General features: G+C 39.1%; 1 long non-coding RNA gene across 1 annotated transcript in view; it reads left to right on the plus strand.

The window, feature by feature from the left end:
- The window catches only part of LOC118617398, a 163760-nt gene extending 146823 nt beyond the window's left edge, over positions 1 to 16937 (plus strand). Inside the window, exon 4 of the long non-coding RNA XR_004956825.1 lies at positions 16774 to 16937. This is a non-coding gene — a long non-coding RNA (uncharacterized LOC118617398). The remainder of the gene's footprint in view (positions 1 to 16773) is intronic.
- Positions 16938 to 18025: the final 1088 nt, after the last annotated feature.

Genomic DNA, 18025 nt, shown 5'->3' on the forward strand with positions numbered 1-18025 from the left:
AAAACAGCATGGTACTGGCATACAAACAAACATATAGATAAATGAAACAGAAAAAAGAGCCCAGAAATAAACCCATATCTTTATAGTCAATTAACATTTGATAAAGAAGTGAAAAACATACAATGGGGTAAAGACAGTATATTCAATAAATGGTGTTGGGAATATTGGACAGATACATGCCAAAAAAAAATAAAATGACCACCTTCTTACACCATACACAAGAATAAAGTCAAAACAAATTAAAGACTTAAATATTAGACTACAAACCATAAAACTCCTAGAAGAAAACATAGGCAGTAAAATCTCAGACATTTCTTATAGCAATATTTTTTCTAATATATCCCCTCAGGCAAGGGAAACAAAAGAAAAAATAAATAAATGGGACTACATCAAACTAAAAAGTTTTTCTTTTTAAAAAAATAAATAATTAATTAATTAATTAATTTGTAATCCTCACCTGAGGATATTTTTCCATTTTATTTCTTTATTTTCAGACAGAGTAGGAGGGGGGAGAGAGAGAGAGAAATATTGATGTGAGAGAGACATATCGATTGGTTGCCTCCCACACGACTGGGACCAGGGCCAGGGACAAACCCCAACCGAGATACGTGCCCTTGACCGGAATCGAATCCACAACTCTTTGGTCTGTGGGCCAATGCTCTAATCACTGGGCCAAACTGGCCCTGAAGGTTTTTGCCCAGCACAGGAAACCATCAACAGAATGAAAAGACAATCCACTGAATGGGAGAATATATTCACCAATATATATAATAAAGGGTTAATATCCAAAATTTAGAAAGAACTTATAAAACTCAACACCACAAAATTAAATAATCCAACTAAGAAATGGGCAAAGAACCTGAATTTACATCTCTCAAAAGAGTACATACAGATGGCCAATAGACGTATGAAAAAATGCTCAACATCACTAGTCATCATAGAAATGCAAATTTAAACCACAGTGAGATATCACCTCACACCTATCACAATGGGTATTATCAATAAATCAGCAAACAACAAGTGTTTTCAAGGAAGTGGAGAAAAGGGAACCCTCGTGCACTGTTGGTGGGAATGCAGACTGATGCAGCCACTGTGGAAAGCAGTATAGAGCTACCTCAAAAATTTAAAAATGAAACTCCCTTATGACCACTTCTGGGAATATATCCAAAGGAACCCAAAACAATAATTTAGAAGAATATATGTATCTCTATGTTGATAGCAGTGTGATTTACAATAGCCAAGATTGGGAAGCAGCCCAAGTGTCTATCAGCAGATGAGTGGATAAAAAAGCAGTGGTACATTTACACGATGGAACACTACTTGGCCGTAAAAAAGAAGGAAATCTTACCATTTGCAACAGCATGAATAGACTCAGAGAGCATTATTCTAAGGGAAATAGGCCAGTCGGAGAAAACAAGTACCATATGATTGTACTCATATGTAGAAACTAATGAACTAGCAAGCAAAATAGAGACAGACTCATAGACAGCAGACTGAAAGATGTCAGGGGTCACTGGACAGAGGGGTGGAAGGATTGAGCAAAAGAGAAAAAACTTATGGACAGCAACAACAGTGTGGTGATTGCAAGAGGGGGAGGGGGAGGGGCAGAGGAGGAGGGTATGGGGGATGAATGGCAATGAAGAGTCTTGACTTGGGATGGTGAACACACAATACAGTGTACAGATGACCTGTTGTAGAATTGTGCACCTGGACCCAATAAAATTGTGTTAACTAGTATGAACCCAATAAATTATTAAAAAGAAAATAAAATATAACATAAAATGTAAAAACTGACAAAAAAAGAAAATCAAATGAGTTTTAGTCAATACAGAAAATTCATTTTATGTTAGAAACTTTCAACACAAAAATTATATATTAACATTATATTGATATAATATAACCAATAAACTTGAAATTCAAGGCCAAGCTTAAAAATACAAATGAGAAATTTCTGGTGCCAGAAAATAAGAGGAAACTTACAGTGAGTGAGAACTAAACAAATGTCCCTCCAAGCATATGGGTTTAATACACCCGTATTAAATGGCTGGATTTTTAAGAACTCCACCAAGATGCTTGTGGTGGCCATGGGCCTGATGTCTGGGCAATGGAACTGAGCTCCCATTTAAATAAGAGAATCTACATGAGTTGTCTTATCCAGTCCAAAAGGATCAGAGAATCTACCCATAGTCCTTGGGATATGGCAGAGAGAATCTAATCTCCATGGGTCACTGGAAGAATAATTGTAATCTGATGAAAATAAAAAGCACAAGCTTGTGGGTGTGATGTCTGAATTTACACATGTATCCAATGCACAGAGGGAAGCTCAGAGCTAAGACATTTATGTATCTAAAAACTATAAAGACACCCTCACAACTTAGGTCACTCAGCCTCCTACAGTAAAGTAACTCCCACTGACAATGAGCTCATTTGTAACACATTTCAGCATACACAGAGGAAATAAATTGCCAAAACCAGAGTGAGCAGTTTCAAAAATAGAAAAATTCACATCCTATCAATTCCTTAAAACAAATCTAAAATAGATACTATAAAACAGTTTTTAAATATTCAGAGATAAAACTAATGTAACCAAAATTCAAGAAGAAACATAATGGGAAATAATAATGTATTTCATTAACATTAAGAACTCAAATGTTTAAGCAGTTACGTTGGGCAGTACTAAAGAGAACATGGATAAGGGATAGAAATGTGAGAGTTGAGATACAAAGAATGAATAAGATATTTCAACTTATTTCTTTGACAATTCTGGGAGAGATTCCAGAAAATAAAGGAAAAGTGATATATGAAGAGATGATGTTGAAGAATTTTCTAGATTTGAAGAAAGCATGAATACTCAGATTAAAAATGCTTGTTAACCTAGATGGTGTGGCTCAGTGGTTGAGCGTTGACCCATGCACCGAGAGGTCGTTGGTTCGATTCCCGGTCAGGGCACATGCTCAGGCTATGTGCCAGATTCCCAGTCAGGGGGCATGCTGGAGGTGACCAGTTGATGAGTTCTCTCTCATCAATGTTTCTATCTTTCTCTCCCTCTCTGTTCTTCTCACTCTAAAAATTAATAAAATAAAAAAAATAAAAACACTTGTCAAATCCTGAGTAAGACATATTAAAGGCAAATCTACATATAGAAGAACATATCATAAGGAAACCACAGAACATCAAAGATAATGAAAGAATAGAACCAACTTAGAAAAGACAGGTCACTTTCAACTAATGATTACCAGGTTGTCAACTGACTTCCTAAGAGAAATGATACATGTCAAACTCAAATGGAGTAATATCTCCTATTTGCTAAGAAAAAGTAGTATCATCTTTCTAACCCAACCTCAACTATCACTTAAAAGTAAGGACAAAATTAACAAATTTTAGATACATATACCGAGTAAAAGACTTGATACTTACAGAAAGCATAATTTCAAAGGAAGTGCTTTATCAGAATGGAAAATGAATCTATAAGGAAGGAGTTCAGACATAGTATTTTAAGGTCCTCATCTTCTCTGGGCAGAAGATACGCTATATTTAATATTAAGCTTTGTTAAGACTTATGTACATATAATTTAATATCTTTAAAATTGTGCTTCTCAGCTGGAAGTGAGTTTTTCTTCTTTGGAAATGTTGGCAATGATTGGAGACATTTGTGGTTGTCATAACCCATGGAGGCGGTGGGCTGTTGTCATCTAGTGAGCAGAGATTAGGCATGCGGTTAAGAAGCATCCCACAACCCTGGCCAGTGTGGCTCAGTGGTTGGAGCACTGGCCTGTGCCCCAGAGGTCTCATATTGATTGCCCTTTGGAGGCACATGCCTGGGTTGAGGGTCAATCTTGGCCACATTTGGAAGGGGGTCATGTGGGGGAGACAAGTTGATATGTCTCTCTCACATAGGTCTCCCCCCCCCTTCCTTTCTCTAAAAAAATCAATGGAAAGATATCCTTGGATGAAGATTAACAAAACAAAAAACAAAAAAAAGAAAGAAAGAAAAGAAAAAGAAGAAGCATCCTACAGTGTACAAGACAAACTCTCACAACAAAAAGCTATCTAGCCAAAAAGACAGTTGCACCATTATTAAGAAAGTGAGATTCATAAAAAACAAAACAAAAACAAAAAGAAAGTATAACATTGAAACCAGTAGACTGTAACTGTCTGCTTTGTAACTAACAAGATTCCCCATGTTTGACTGCATAGCAGAACACTGAATAGAGCCTAAACTTGTTTACAAAACAAAAACAAAAATCTCCAAATAGAGTTATTTTTTTCTCTCTACTAAATGAAATGTATGAGATAGGTGCACGCACATATCACCATTCTAACAGCCTCTGAACCTTAAAAAAGAATGCAAAGTAAAGGCTGTAGGCTGCATAGTTACTCTTCCCCTTTTCTCTCTGACTCTCCTCAAAAACCGCATTGCTTCCCTACCTAAAAATGAAGTTAGTTAAACATATTTTTGAGAAAAAGGAAAATTATCACTTAGAGACACTGTAGTCAAGGCAATTTACGCTGCCATTCTAAGCAGATCACCATTTAATTATTTCCAAGGGAACTAGAAAGTTCCAGAAACCATGCTCATGCTTTTCCCAACGTCACATGCCCTTGGATCATTAGAGTAAATAAAGTTCTGCCAGAGTTTACATGGTTGATATGTGGGCCCATGTGTTCAAAGGCCCACAAACGTTTTAGAACTTACATCAGCACCCCAGAAAGCTATTAAACATGCATGTGAAACACAATTATTAAACTGTAAGTTTCCATGTGCGGTAATAAAAGTAGACTAAATTTGAAATAAAAATTGTGCAAAACATTCATGCAAGAAACAAAAATCATTTCGAAAATATATTTTCCAACTGGTACATTCATATTGCAATAGCCAAAGTTACTGGGACTGGAAGCTATGGATGTTTGAAGAGGAAGATGATACCGAAAAGCTATAGAAAATATAATAAAGTGTAGTATTTTCCCTTTATGATTTGTGTGATTGTGTGAAGCGAGCTGTATATGTCTGGACCCGAAGGACAGAAAAGCATCCTGAGCATTTTTGTAGCGTTATTTGCTGATACATTGCACAGCCTCCTCCGACCCATCACGGAGTTAGAACACTGTTCATTCGGAACAGAGGGCTTCGTCTAGCAAAGACGTTTTTAAAACGGTGATGGTCATAACCAACTGAAAGAGAAATCTTTGGTTGGTGCTAGAAATTATAACACTTAAAATAAAAAGCTACACAAAGGAGTGAGAAAAAGGGAAAAATGTATGCAGAAATACTCTTTTAGATAATACGTTTCCATGATTAAACATTTTAAGTATTATTGGCTCTTTGTTGATATAATTTTGGCATCATTAGTTTATCCTTGGTTATAAAAATCCTTACAAATTTCTATTTTTCATTACTGGAAATCCTTGTATAACATGCATGTTCTGCTATTAAAATTATTTCACATTCTACTTAAATTTCTTCAATAACATGTTAATACACATTTTATGTGTATTTCTGAAACATTGACATTCTCAGGGGATATATGTCAATACCTTTACATTTTGAATGCCTTAAATTATATATATATATATTTTTTTAATCCTCACCCGAGGATATTTTTTCATTTATCTTCAGATAGAGCAGGAGGGAGAGAGCAAGAGAAACATTGATGTGAGAGAGACACGTCGATTAGTTGCCTCCCACATGACCCCAACTAGGGCCGGGAAGGAACCGCAACCGGGGTATGTGCCCTTGACCGGAATCGAACTCATGACTCTTTGGTCCACAGGCTGACATTCCACTCGCTGAGCCAAACCAGCCAGGGTGAATCCCTTAAATTTTAAAAACAAACATGTGACTTGCTCCTTTACTAGCACTTCATTTCCCCCCTGCATATCCTAATACTAAAAAATTATATTTTATTAGAATCTTTCTTTTATTTAATGGCTATTTTTCAGAAAGAATATAATTTTATATCACAGAGGGTGTTATAAAGGATATAGGATGACAACAAACCATAAAATCATGTTGTGGTTGCTCCCTGGATAGCAAACAACTTGCTAACAACCAGAATAGCAAAGTGCAAATACATTCCATGAATTGGCAAAAATATGAATTCCTACATGCCCTGGACTAATTCAGCCCTTGTGGGAAGTGTGAATGTTGAATCTTCAAACATCAAACACCTCCTCTGTATGTGTGTGGTGTATGTGTACTATGGGCTCACAAATGTTTTTTTGTAAATGTAGAAATAGTTGATATTTTAAGTTTATTCATATGCACACAATTATGTACATTGCAATATGTATACTACATATGCAAACATGTGTATAATATACAATTGTTATTTTATCTTCTAATTTCCAAGCATTTCAAAATGCTATTTTTCTCATATTGTATCATAGTATTCTAAATTAAACTTTGTATCTTGAAATGATTATGGATGTACATGCAGTTATAAGAAATATTCAAGAGATACTTATATCATTTACATAGTTTTACCCAATGGTAACATCTTGCAAAATTATAGACCAATACCACAACCAGAATACTGACAGGTGCAAACACGATACAGAAGATTTCCATCCCCCAAAGATCCTGCACACTACCCTTTTACAGTCATACACACTTCCCTCTCACCCATAAGCCCTCCTACCCCACCTTAATTTCTGGCAACCCCTATTTTTTTTTCCATTTCTATAGTGTTATTTCAAGAAAGTTATATGATTGAAAGCATATATCATGAAACTTTGGGGATTGGCTTTTCTCCTTCAGCATAATTTTCTGGAATTCATCCAGGTTATTGCAGGTACCAAGAGTTCACTCCTTTTTGTTGCTAAGCAATATTCCCTTGGATGAATGGATGAAAGTTTGTTTGATCATCCATTGAAGTCTCCATGATTTTTCAAAGTGGTTTTGTGATCCTTCACCAACTTCTCCCAACTTTCCATAAAAAACTCAACCTGTGCTTAAGATCAGAAGTAATGTAACACAGTTATTTGTTCAAATAATAACTCCTTATATATCTTGGAACTTCTTAACTGTCTTTCCTATGATTTACAGTTTTTAAATTATTCTAATTAATAAAAAAGACTAAAACAGAACAAATGAGTTAGTCAAGCCCACAAAGCTAATAAGTGACAGAGCTGAGATTCAAACCAGCTCTACAGAATTTCGACATGGGTTGTTGTTCTTGTTGTTGTTGTTTTCACTACCAATACATTTCTTAAAAGAGGCAATAGCAAGAAAAACAAGTGGGAAATCAGCAACAAATAAGAAGTCACTGTGATGGGGCAAGAACTTTTATTTAACCAAAATAAAAAGTTCTTGCTAGTCTACAAAGTAATGATCTTCAGGTTTTGAGAAACTAAGAATCAGTGTGCATATGGAATATCTTACATGATTTTAAAGTAATGCTTATTTGTATTTTTAAAGCTTGTAGAAAATATATTTTATTATTGAATGTAATAAATACTTAAATAGAAAACAGTTTAAGTGTGTCTGTGGAGAATCAGGGAGACATAAGAACATAAAAGCAACAGTGAAAAAAATCTGTCACCTCTATAGTTTTTTGGCAGAAAGTAATGTCTGCCTCTAAACACTTGACAGCATCTTATTGTTTGTTTCTAATTGTTTCCTGTATTCTTACTTCTTCAGCCATACTTTAAGTTCTTTGAGGACCAGATTTAAAATTAATTTTTTGGATGTCTTATAACTAGTATGGTCCACGTCACATTTATCACCCTAATTGGGATTAACATGTTTGATTCTCTAAGGCACACAGTGCCAGGCACACTGTCAAGTTGTCCTGATTTGACAATTTCTTTGCATGCATGTTTTTTATTGTGACATGACACTGGTTATTGATGTATTGCACCTCAGCTGCAATTCACCCTTTCACATGCTCTGTGATGATAGAATTGGGCTCTGTGAATATTTCTCCTGTGCCATCCAGCAAGATGTTATACTTTGTCAGGAGGTGCGAGAATGAGCCTTGGCAGTTTCTCCTGTGCTGAGATCCAGAAGGATGCACCTTCCTCTAACACACTCTTTCCCACTCGGAATTCAAGCATTAGTGTCATAGCCAGGAGCCCCAGACATGGCAGGCTGGTGTCCCAGCCCAGGTCTCTGTACCCAGCCTCATGTATATCGACGCCCAGGACCCTGCAAGGCTAGTCATCTAGCAAGCCGGCAAATTGATCTTCATCCCAAGCAGGTGACCTAGAAGTTTGTGGTCCAAGCCACACACAGAAGTCCACACACAGGACAAGACTCCTGCAGGGGGTGGCTTCCCCAGTTTCCAGTTTCGTCAACGTCTAGTAACCAGCAGTACCTAGAAAGTTCTGAGGCCTTTCTGTGGAAAATCTTCCCTACCAACCCAGAGGAAAGATTTCTGTCAAGTTCTATCAGGGCCACACCACAGTGACTTTTCTGCCATTTAGCAAGCTACCCCAGTTCCCTCCAAGAAGGCTGGATCCTAGCCTGGGTGAGGCAAGGGCCCTTCCTTGAATACTGAATCTCACTCTAGGCATCGTGGCTGCTGCTATGTCTGCTGCCCCTTATTCTTTACAATTTCCTTTGACTCTCAGTCTAATTCTGTTACGTCAGTTCACTATTCTTTATATTAAATGTCTCCTGTTCAAAACACTGTGAGTTTTGTCTCCTGACCTGATCCCAAGTAACATGGACATCTTAGTCCAGAAACCACTTTTGATTTGGGCCTTTATTTACCAACTCAGGGGGAGAGAGACAGAGAGACAGAGGAGGAGGGAGAGGGGGGGGGGGAGAGAGAGAGAGAGAGAGAGAGAGAGAGAGTCATTGATAACAACAAAGCTACTCTATGTTGAGTACTTATTACATACAAGGCATGATGCTAGGCACCTGATGGACATCTGCTTCTTGACGCTCACAATGCCCTGCAAGGGGCAGATCATTAACACCATGTTACAGGCGGAGAAACTTGCTCAGATTTCCACAGCCAAAGGTGGAACTTGGACCCCAGTGTTTCCAACCGCACGGCTCTGATTAAAAAAAAAAAAATTATACAGCCTCCAAATTATACAGCATCTTAGACTAGAATAGAAATGCTCCTTTTAAATATAAAGTGTTTCTTGTCAATATTATAATATCCAAGTTCTGAAAGTATTCCAAATTCTAATAAATGAATTACTGCAATAGTATGTTCAGGCTGCTATCACAAAATACCATAGACTAGGTGATTTAAAGGACAAAAATCTATTCCTCATGGTTCTGGAGGCTAGAAAGTCTAAGATCGATGTTCCAGCCAACTCTGGTCCTAGTGAGAGTCCTTTCCCTGGCCTGTGGACAGCTGCTTTCTCTCAGGGTCTCACGTGGTAGAAAGAGAGCTGTGGTCTCACCTCCTTTTCCTGCAAGGATGCTAATCTCATCAGGGGCTCCACCCTTAGGGCCTCATCTACACCTAATTATCTCCCAAAGATTCCCACCTCCAAATCCCATCACGTTGGAAGGCTGGGCTTCAACACAGGGAATTTGAGGGGACACAAACATTCAGTCCATAACAGTTATGGACTCATCGGACACTGGTCTATCATTTTTGTACAGTCCCCCATTTTAGTATGAAGTGATTTTTAACATGTTAGGACTAAAGGAGACAACTGAAGGTCATCTAAGTCATTGCCTCAACTTTAAGTTCAACAGACAAATAATTCTATAAAGAACTGGGAGTGAAAAATTGTTTCTCTAATGAGAACTGTAGTCAGTATTTCTAAGATATGTCTGTAATTACTCTGTTAGCAGTTAAAAATACTAAATGCTTTTTGTGTTATGCCCATGAAAAAGATCTTAAGTATCCAGACTAACACTTATATGGTATAGTATAGTCAAACTCAATTTCCTGTATCTGTAAAATGTCTCCGTTGATTATTATCTTGTAATAATTAAGCCGATATTCTAATTACAGAAAATAGCATTTTAATCTAGGATTATCATTCAAAAACAGTGATGAATTAATTTGTTAGGCAAAACTAGAAAGAGGAAAAAGATTAAATGAAGAAAAGAAAAAATTATAATAAGTCTCAGATTAATTCTCTGAAATGCATTTCTGTGAAATTGAAATCAATTAATAATAAATTATATAACCAATTACTCCTTTCTCAGTTCTACATCATAATGTGAGCTTGGGCAGATTTTTAAAGCCTCTTTCCACCTCAGTTTCCTGATTGATAAAACGAGCATAATTAGAACTGCCTTGAAGATGGCTGTGGGTGTGAGTGAGCATGGAAATGCACATGAGGAAAAGCCCCCAAAAACTGCATCCCCATTCTTCCCCTTTCTCAGGAGATGGTGAAACTTGCTCAGATTTCACAGCCAAAGGAGGCAGGGAGGAAACTTAGACCCCGGTGCATGTGTGGTCACTGCTGCCCTCCACCTGATCAAGGGAAGGGAGACACTGGGTTTGAGGAATAAGGAATGTAACCAGGGAATCACAGCCCCTGTCTCCTGATGGTTGCGGGAAGACCCAGGATAACTACCGGGCTAGAGCAGGAAGATGGAGGGCTAGAGGAAAGATATCCTTGACAAAGCCAAACCTGGTGGCTCACCCATTGTGTTTGAAGATATCAAGAGGCATGAATAAATGATTGATACATAGAAAAGTAAACCAAAGTAGTTGCTATGAACTCCAAGATTACCCTACATTGGATGATAAACGAAAATGGACCACATGGCTCTCCAATGAACAATGTTTACAGTCAGGACCCTGTCTAAATACAGCATTGAGCTAACCAAAATATACGGGAGAGATCAAAGGAGGTCTGTGGAAGGTCTAAATCCTCACCTCCCAGTAACAGAAAACCATGAGATAATACATAAAACTGGGGGGAGGGGGGGTCAATAAATGGAAGTATAGTCATGTTTTTGATAATAATAAATAACGAAAGAAAAAATAGCTACCAGTCAAATCGTGCTAAAATGTGTAAAACAAGACAATTGCAGGCCCCTGCCCCACCCAGTCCCGCCCCCAAAGCCTCCTTCTCAGGGGTTACTTCCACTCTATCAGCACTGTTATCTGGTATTAACCACAGTATTTATAGATGTTAAGGTTAAATTTGTCAAGAAACAGACTGTAGGTCCATCCACCTGTCACAGGAGCTTCTAGTCCAGGCAAGCAGCTACTCCCACTTCTGCGTTGTTACCATGGTTACATGAAGAAAGCCATGCATGTCATGTTACAAACACGGGGATGCAACATGACACATGGTGTGCTTCCCCTCCCAGTGCAGTCACAGAGAGGACTTTAAAGGAGAAGTAAAGGGAGAAGGGAAAGAGAACGTTAAAAGCCTGGACATTCTCTCAATTAAAAAAAAGTCAATCATCTAGAATTGTCCTTTTAAAAGAAAAGAAATACCCTAGTAATACCTGCAGTGTCTTGAACATGTCAGAAATAGTAGTATTCAAGAAAGCAGACACATATTGATTCAATAAATACTACCAATACTATGTGGTAAACAAGCTGTTTTTATCCCCCATTTCACAGATGAAGAAACTGAGGCACAGAGAGATGAAATAATTTGTCTGACCTTATAGAACAAGTAAATGAGGAGCGAGGTCTGGAAGCAGAGTGGCTGAGATCCCCCTCTTCCCCAGGACTCCATGAAATGAGGTCCACAGCGCCCCCTGTTGGACATCGGTAGGCCGTGGGGCGGGGAAGACAGGAGCGGACTCCTCCCAGCATGCCTGTGCTGGGGCGCTGGCTGGCAGAGGCAGGAGCTGAGTGAGAGTGGGCTGGTTGATGTCAGGTGGGCACCTGAGGTCACTGCTGTGCCAAGGGCCTACTCTGGACCCAGAGTTACATAGGAAAACTGCACACCATGCCTTACAATGTAACTCCTCCCAGAAGCCTACATGCACCTCCCTCGGTGGGAACCCTCTGGGACCTAAAAGGGAGAGGAAACAACATCTGAGCCAGGCCTGGGAAGGGACTTATTTTCAGCTCAAGAATAGGAAAACTGCATCTCAGGGTCTACAAAAGCAGAGAATGTTCTAGAGTCAACCAGGAAAGACCATGATGAATGTGCTCACAGAAAAGTTATGTGAAGGGAAGGACAAGACACAAAACCCCAGACCAAAAGTGCTCTGAAAATAAAGATATTTTTCAATTGCAGTGAGCTTTCATGGTGTTTTAAAAAAGAAAAATATATATACAAAAAGTGAAAAAATCTGTCTAAGAACTAATAAGTAGGGACCTGAGGAGGGCAGGCCTTCTGCAAATCTGTTCAGACTTTACACATTATCAGTACACCTGCTCCAAAGCTTGAACGCATCCTAATCCTCCCCGAGCAGGTGACAGCATGCTCTGAAGTTCCCCGGGGAGTGGCCGAGAGTCCACAACAGGCACCTTCGGAATACAAACAAGGCTGCTCAGTGAGTGTCTCACTGCAGAGCAGGTTAACCTCCTGCTCTCCCCCGCGCCCAGGCGCTTGGCTGCCAGCAGGCAGAACTCCCCAGAGACCCACAGAGGCCCAGTTCTTCGCTGAGGGGGGTTCAGCTTTCAAGAAAGAGGTAACATTAACCCCTCCTTTACTGAAAAAACTCCTCTAAATTTTGCAGAACAAAATACAAAACACACAAGAAGGGCTTTTCCTAGTTGCCGAACCTAATGCCAGCAATCAATGTCAATTTGGTTAAAGCCACAGGTGGGCCCATCCTCTGGGGCTCTGTGGGACAGTCGCAGTGACTTGTCTGTTGTGAACCTTGGTCTGGCCGAGGTAAGGCTGGGCAGCCCACGCAGCACAGCGTGGTGAGCACACCCCTCCAGCCGCACATGGACAGAGGGAGACTCCTCCGATTAGGGATTACTTTAGGGATCTTTAGGGATTACTGCTTGCTAGGGACTCTTTATGTTAGAGGAAATTAGGGCATCTAATGAGGCCTTCATCTTCCAGAGCCCATTTCAGTGAGTAATAACAAAGAAGCAAGAGATGAGGTAAGCATCCTGCCAGGTCTCTCTAAAGAGAGAGGTCTCAGGAACTTACTCGAGGATGTAGTGTGATCAAAGGACGAAAACTAGTATGGCATCTTAATAGGAGTGTTTTAAGCTGTGAGACATTTTCCAAATTCCATCACTAAGTTATAAAACACAGTTTTTGGCTGCTTTGAATAATTAGGAGGGTGTTTTCCCTGAAAGTCCCCATGGGTCCACAGTAAAAACATCTGTCCCACATCTGCCACGAGAAAGAACGCATACACTGAGGAAAAATTGCTTTTGTTCATGGACAGAAAACCTTCGGTGACAGTCAACAAAAAGGCTTGTGTTTTGTTGAAATTATGTTTTTGATTTCTGGCATTACAAAAGGAATATTGAAAATGTAAATTGATTCACAGTGGTGCTGTTAACCGAGGCCAGCTGTGCAGATGAGGACTAGACATCATTTGTACCCGTATTACTCGTGTCCCTTCCCCAGTCTCTTCCGCGGGTACCCTCCCCGCCCCAACACACAGCCTGCGGGTGCTTAGTGGCATGAAGGTGCAAACACATGAAACCAATTCACAATTTACAGCTCCCTGGGGGGAAATGCTTCCAACATTTCATAGAGCGGAGATCAAACTTTTAATCTACTAAAATGAAAAAATGTACAAATCCTATGGCAAATTTGATGCTTGTTATCTACCTGCATCAGTCAGCATTTCATCAGAGAAGCAGAACCACTAGGAATTCATATATATAGAATATATATATGAATATATACATATGAATATATATGTGTATGTGTGTGCATATATGTGTGTGTGTGTATACATATATATATTGAGAGAGAGAGAGAGTGTTTTACATAGGAAATAATTACATACATTTAGGGTTTGAACTAATGCAGTTGGGGGAGCTGGCTGCACAGTCTGTGTGTAGCTGTTGTTCCTGTTGTCTGTTGCCGGAGCCTGAAATCTGCAGGATAGGTGGTCAGGAAGGGAAAATAGAAGTAATGGCAGGGGCGGGGGGGGGCTGTAAAATGAACTTGAACCTGGGAGTCTGAGCCTGGTGCCATGAGGAAGGGTGGGAATCGATGTTCGTTTCTCACCACCACCAAACTTGTCCATTGAATGACTGAAGTGTCCTACAAGAGAAGCTGGCTCTTGTCATCAGGTAGCTAAACGTGTCCCTTTCACAGCAGTAGAGGCAGCTGCAGCAGGAGACCTGGCTGGCGCTGGCCTCACCGCGGCCCAGCCTCTGCCCATGGACTGCGGGCCTGTTGAAAGGCTGCAGGAGCGGCGACCACGCCTGGTGCCAACACCAACTCTCCACGTGTAAAAAGCATACGGCTCCCACTGGCGTCCACCTTCCAAATCGCACAGCAACGCCTCTTAGAGCCCACACTATGCAGAAGCCACGTAGAAAAGGGAATTCCAGGGAACATCGTTTCAGCTTACCAAGGGTAAAAACACAAATCTGTCACACGACCCTAAAGATATACACCCGCATATGCCCAAGGCAGCGGGTGTAGAATATGCATGTTACATTGTACTTATTAAAATTAGAAATAATTTTAAAGTCCCTTCATGCATGAGCTATGTCCATGTAAGACTTACTAAGAAATTCCAACAATTAAGACTGAGAAACACACGAACATGGAAAAGCTTCCAAACCATATTGTTAAATATAAAAAGCAAGACTTGTATTCACGGCATGGTAGTATGTTTTTAAAACATATGGCATAAAGTACTATTACATAGTTTCATGGGTACATTTGTTCATTTATTCAACACATATTTATTACCTACTATGTGTCAGGTATTCTTCTAAGCACACAGGGTATCGAAAAACAAAAAACCCTCTGTCCTCAGGGAACTTATAGTCTAGTTGAGAAGACAGACAATAAAAAGTAAATAAGAAACATAGATCATAGCTTAGATGGTGATAAATACTACAGAGGCAAAGAAAGCTGGAAAAAAAGAATTAAGAACTTTGGGGGTGATTGCAACTTTCAGCGAAGAGGCCAGTGAAGGCCTGGCTAAGAAGATGGGGTGTAAGTGAAGGTCGGAAGGGGATGAGAGAGCAGGCCCTGTGGATTTCTGGGAAAATACTCTCTGCAGAGAAACTAGTCAATGCAAAAGCCCTGGAGCACACGTGCGTCTGGTGTGTTGGAGGAATAGCAAGGAGAATGCCAGGGAGAGGAATAAACAAGGAGGAGCAGAGTAACCTATAAATCCGGTCCAACAGAACCTTGTAGGTCACAATATAGACTTTTCATTTTACCGAGAGGCACGTAGATCTTGGGAGGATTTCAAGTAGGGAATCTACATATTAAAACGGATCACCCTGGGTGCTGTGTTGAGACAGCAGAGAGCAGAGTGAAAACAGGCACCTGTCAGCAGCTGCTACAACAATCCAGGCAAGAGATGGGGTGACCTGGACTGGGGTGGTGATGATAAGTTGGGGTCTGAATGCATCTTAAAGGCAGAGCGGACGGGGTGCTCTGACACACCGGATGTGGGCTGTTAGAGAAAGAGCTGTCAAGGAATAGACCTGTTTAGCCTGAACAATGAGGCAGGAAAAGCCAAGAGAGGAGCAGAATTAGATGAGTTTGGGACTGGTTACGTCTGTGGCACCTGTTAGACATCTTAATGAAGATGTCAAATAGTTTACTGCCACCTGGAAGCCAAAATGTTCTTGCACCCATATTAAGACAGGTCTATCTCCCGTGGAAGTAGGGTACAGACCGACAATCCCCAGAGAAGGAGGTGGGCGGGGGGAATAAAGCACAGAATTTATATGCATGTACGCAGAGCCAATGGACATGGACAACAAAGCTGGGGACGGGGCGGGGAGGGAGGGGGAGGAGGGTGTCAATGGGGGAAAAAGGAGAAACATCTGTAACATAAATAAATAAATAAATAAATAAATAAATAAATAAATAAATAAATAAAAGACAGGTCTGTCTCCATGTGGCTGTAACTTTGATAGACACTGTTACAAAGAGCTGGTTTACATGTAACCCCCAGAACTTTCAAAGGTATCTCCCAGGCACAAATTTGTACTTAGAAATAAGGGAATATGGTTGGCCTTCATTTCTCAATCATCTGGCTTATACAGGAGGGGCAAAATAGGCTTACAGTTGTGAGTATGCAAAACAGAGTTTATTCTTATATTATTATTTATTAATTATTGTATTATTTCCCATACGAACAACTATAAACCTACTTTTGCCCCACCCTGTATTACCCGTACCAGAAAGCAAATTCTACTTTCTGCATATTTAATCACAAAAACAAACAATGGGGAGAAATGAGAAAGAATTTAGCTTATAATCTACTCATTGAATGAAGCCATTTTTTTTTTCTTGTTAAACATAACCAGTTGTCTGTCTAAATTTTTTCAAACACATTAACGTATTGATGCAGCTTATATTTTTATTGTTCTGTTCATTAAATGTATATGAGAAAAATAACCTACAAGCTTTATGCCATCATTATTCTTTTATTTCACAGCAATATTCTGGGTTTGTAAATAGCAGTTTCCTGAAATAATGTCACTGAAAGTCACCAGAGAGACTGAACGAATGCTAAGGTTTTAACATGCTGAGTGAATCTAATGGAAACAGTGAAGGCTAAAGCATCCTACCTTAAAGCACTTAAAATACAGATCTTTCAAATATAGATGAAGGATATAAATAGCAAAAACCCTTTTAAAAAGTAGATACTTATGTTATTATTTTTAATTTTCTATGATCATTGCTTAAAATTAATTCATAACCAGGTAATGTTTTCATTAATGTGAAAGAATCAGCTTGTCTGTGTCTCTTTTCTTTGGTTCCCAGATATGATGGACTGTGAGGCTGACTAAATCATTAAACATTCTACAAGCAATTCTCCTGCAACAGCCTTTCAAGAAGAATTAGGAGTCTTGAATATTAAATGCCAACAATCCATGACTAGGATAAGGTCAATTTCAAGGATAAAGATATTTTTGAATTGAGTGATTTGTTACACTTCCATGAAAACAATTTCAACAATAAAGCTTTGTTATTGTGTGTCTAATTTATTTTAAAAAGTCATTGCCTCCCCCCAAGTATTATCACTTAAAAAGAGAAGTGTATATATCCTCTCTCTCTCTCTCTCACACACACACACACACACACACACACACACATACATCGCTGAATTAGATATCAATGGCTATTTAATTCAGATAAAACACACATTTTTATAGGGAATACATGCAAAGCTAGCCTGTTGATAGTGTTCTGAAGTTTTCTCTTCTGGAAATGATGCCTATTTTTGTATTAATATTGATTTTCTCTTTAAACTTTTGTCATCATCAACGGCACAAGTTTGTGTGAATATGTTTAACTCACACTAAATTCTATATTTTGAATCATAAGCCAACCTAACTGTACAACACTTTTTTTTTTTTTGGACTGTTAAAATTACACATACATCTGGGAGTGATAAATTAACTATTCTTTATGAACTGAATTCTGTGCATTTATTAACGAAACCCCTAAAATATGAATAGATTTGGGCAGGGCATTTTTCTCTCTTTACAAAGTCTCTTAATACATCTACCATGTTCGTTTCAATCACCATTGACTTGCACCCATGTCTGTTTCTCCAGCTTCAGATTTACATATCTAGCTACCTGCTGTTGAACGTTCTGCAATCAACACATTCCTGAAGTAAATTAATTACTAGAGTCCCCCAAAATGCTGCTCTTACAACTACATTACTTATCTCTGCTGGTGGCCATGCCATTCATACCAGATAGAAATCTGTGAATTATCCCAGATGCTTTCTCAACATTACTTCCCACATAAAATCTGTCAAGAACTGCTCAATATCAATCATTCCCTTGATGCCTCCCTTCCCTTCACCCCCATTCAGTGCCCTTAATGACAAGTGTCCTTGTTCATGTGTTCATATGCCCATTGATTATACTATTGCTTTGGTATAGTATAATAGAGTTTTTCTAATTAAAGTTCCTAAACACTTCAGGTCTACTCCTTTTTCTCCAAACCCAAGAAAGCCTCTCAGTTTATGTGTTTCAGTCTAGTCTCCTAATTGCTCTCCCAA

This window comes from Molossus molossus, unplaced genomic scaffold, assembly GCF_014108415.1.
Source record: "Molossus molossus isolate mMolMol1 unplaced genomic scaffold, mMolMol1.p scaffold_m16_p_5, whole genome shotgun sequence".
NCBI classification, from domain to species: domain Eukaryota; kingdom Metazoa; phylum Chordata; class Mammalia; order Chiroptera; family Molossidae; genus Molossus; species Molossus molossus.